This window comes from Ischnura elegans, chromosome 8 (genome assembly GCF_921293095.1).
Source record: "Ischnura elegans chromosome 8, ioIscEleg1.1, whole genome shotgun sequence".
Taxonomy (NCBI): Eukaryota; Metazoa; Arthropoda; class Insecta; order Odonata; family Coenagrionidae; genus Ischnura; species Ischnura elegans.
The window spans coordinates 89,091,223-89,094,999 of record NC_060253.1 but is presented as its reverse complement, the minus strand read 5'-3'; positions in this window follow the sequence as shown (position 1 = coordinate 89,094,999).

The following is a 3,777-nucleotide window of genomic DNA, read 5'->3' as shown; positions in this document are numbered from 1 at the left end:
TCATCTATGTTCATAATTATGGACAACTATGCACAATCTGTAGGTTAAAATCCCCTTAAGGTCACGTCCATTTAAATGGACACTATGATTGAAAGAGTTATGGCATAGAGTAAGTATATATAGAGAGCTCACCACACGTACAAAAATCGTATACGTTTTTGGTGTAGTTCTAGAGCAGTTAACCAGATGTCACTAGAAGAATTTTGGCAATTTTTTTAATTTGCTCGTTCCACAAGTCTAAAAATATATTCTGAAGCAGAAAGGGTTGCTACGTTTAGTGAAGACATTAATTATTCAATTTTGTTTATAACAATTGTTATAAAAAATATTTTCTCGAATTTCGGCTAGTTACTTCACTTTTCCGAGTTTATATTCCTAATCCATTTTCCGGCAGACTGTTCTTAGTATAAAGTTGAAACTTGCAGGAAATGTTCATAGCACATTTCTTTCCATACTAGTAAACTTTAATTTGTTCATAACTCAGTTTCAACGTTGTTATGTGTGTTTATATATCTTTCGGACGAAAAATCTGGAATTTTGCAGGGTAAAAATCAATCGCCTGCTAACTTTCGTATCTTACGATATAGGTCCATATATGCTGCGTATGAAATTTGGACAAAACTATAAATTTATTTTTGGTGAAAGAATTGTAACTTTATCTCTATTACAAGAGGAGTTATGCATTTTTAATGGCCGCACCTCGTCAGGCTTTCCGTACTGGCCTGGGTCTACGCAGAAAGCGCCCGCCTCCTATGGCAAAACGAACTCCGCCGGAGTTCATTTTGCCATCAGATATGTTGGCGAGGTGAGGGTTTTGTTTTGACGAGGAAGCTTAGACGAGGAAGAGATTTTCCGTGAGGGAAGATCTTTTCGCTTCAATAGACAATATAAATCTTATTGATGGTCATCGCATCGTTGAACGATCAACATAACGAATGAAATACATTTCGCGTAGTGTGCTTCAGAACTTCAGTTAGGAAATACCTCACTTTGGTGACGTGTAAATGCTATTTACAACACCAAGTGCCGGAATATTACAATAAAAAGGGAATGCGAGATTGGATCTCTACACTGAACAACAATGCCCTGATTGCATTTCGCTAACGGTCATAGCCTCTTCACCACAGTTAGTAACTAAAGCTTAAAAGTATTTGGTAATGAATTCTTAAGCGCGCAGCTGCAAACGAACACAAAGAGACATGGATCAGCAGAAGCATTTTTGGGAATAGGGGTGGTCGGTGACCTTGATTTGTTTGCTCGCTAGCGAGATGAGTAATGCCCCATTCTGTTACCACGTCGAAAATGGAAAGGTTTCTTTCGGCTTTACCAAATTTCTACTTCGGGTCTTACGTATGAGGCCGGGGATCATCTAATGCATGTTTTTGTCTTTCCTTGAGGCCTTATTCTGATCATAGTAGTGATAATCGTCGTCTCGTCAATAACAAGACGCATTGTCGTTTGAGGAAAGTTTTGTTTTAAGCGTTAGCATTTAGTTGAGGTTCTTAAAAGTAAAACAAATAGCGGCTGCAATTGGGCCCAGGTTCACTCATTGCTTAAATTCTTGCCTCATTATATGAATGAATCCCTTCTCCCAGGGGCCGAAAAACTAAATATGTAAAAATACATTTTACGCGGTGAGCATTTATCAATGAATCATTTAGCAATATCGAATGGAGTATTTTTGGCATATTCCGATTGTAAGTTGTTGCGGCACTAGAAAAATATGGCGATTCAAAACTATCCGCCCTCCCCTTTTTTCGGAATTACACCTCTTATTATGCAGTTTTGTGAATCGAAACTGCAAGCAAAATTTGCTTCGTAGGCCTCATGGGGAATCCTAATCCGTAGGCTAAAATATGTTATCGCGTTAGAATCTTGAGTTATCCATTCATTAATTGTTATAAAACATTTGATTCTAGGTATATTAGATATTGATTGCTTTTCGTACACAATTTAACAATCCAAAACCTATTTTTTTGTCTTTGATAACAAGTTATTCATTTAAATACAGATTTTCAACACTAATACAGGATTTGTTATAATCATGCAACATAAGGTTGGTTCGAAGATTTTCGCGGCGTTGATCAGATTATCTCTGCATTCTCTTCAGGTTTCCACCGCGTCCGTTGGCTTTTGTCGAAACTGTTCTCGCCAAAAGGCAACGGACGCGGTGGAAACCCGAAGAGAAGGCAGAGCTCATGCAACATAAAGTTTTAAGTCCAAACTTCGAACTGCAACCGACCTGTTGACGAGCCTTTCCGGAGATACTTCCTCTGAGTGGCTGAAATGTCATCTATCAATGATTTTCCCGAGGTGTAATCCTCATTTTTCTCCATTGTTGGGGACTTATGTCCCGACGAGTAAAAACTAGTGATGTGTTTTTAGAAGGTTAAAAAACTTCCATCTGATGTAAAAAAAATTTCGACGGAGTCGACGTACAAGTAGCCCTCCGGCGCGAGAATGTAGGAAAACAAAATTGTGCGATATATATAATTATATTACCTTTGCTAATGCAAGTACATCTCACCGTATGAAAGTTAATCACAACCAAGTTGATTTTGATCAATCAATTAGAAGGTTAACGAAGAAGATTTGATTATTTCCAAAGCAGAAAAAAGGAACAGTGTGCTAATCCGTAATAAGGTCTCATGCATCGCCAAATGTGATGATGTGTTGGAGGATACCTCATTCGTGATTCCCCCCGTGATCCAACGGATAGATTCCAAAAAAGTGTTAAAAAAGCTTTATCTTCCTGCTGTAATTTATAAATTAGCCACTAAATTAAATATCATCTTTAGGCAATTGCCTGGTTTTTCACCAAAATATAATATTAATAGCCCCATCATTTTGCCACAGAAACTTCAACACCTCATACGTTACCATCCAACTCCAAGCTAGTTTCATTTGACGTAAAAAATCTATTTACTTCTGTACCTGTACAAACAACTTTGTTACTTATGAGAGACTTACTGAGAGACCACAACATTAAAAACAGTGTGTCTAGTGAACTTCATTGTCTAATGGAACAGCATGCCAGCCAAAATTATTTTTTGTACAGTAAGAATATTTATCACCAAACAGACGGCCTTGCAATGTGGTCCCCCCTTTCACCTGTAATAGGCGAAATATTTACGGACAATTCAGAACGCCAATTATTTGATTCGGGCATTCTATCTTATCCAACATCTTCTAATACCGTTATGTTGACTACATCATTTGCCGCTGGACCGGAAGTGTCAGACAATTAGATAATTTTCTGAATCTTTTAAATCCTCGACATCCTAATATTACCTTCGTAGTAGAAATAGAATCCAAAAAGCAACTGAACTTTCTCAATCTCTCCATATCCATAGTTGGTGACAAACATGAATTTGGTGTATTCAGAAACCCTTGTTATAGTGATACAATCATTCCGAGTTACTGATGCCATCCAACCTCCCAAAAGTTATCCTCCTTTCATTCTATGTTACATAGATTGATCTATCAATCCGGCATTTACAAAGTTAATTGTGAATCATTCAACTTGTGTTTCATTGGTCAAACAGGCAGAAGTTTTATTATCAGAATGAAAGAACATGGGAAATTGGGATGAAACGTCACTCTCGCCAAACATTTGGTACAGACTTTTCATTCTTGTCATTTTCAACCATAATTTTCTCCACCCTTTCAGTAAGGTCACAAGGCTTGATGATTTAGAGCAATTTGAAATAGTACAAATTTATACAAATATTCTTATTAGATATTAGATGTTCCCGTCTCCGCGGCGTCATAAAACGA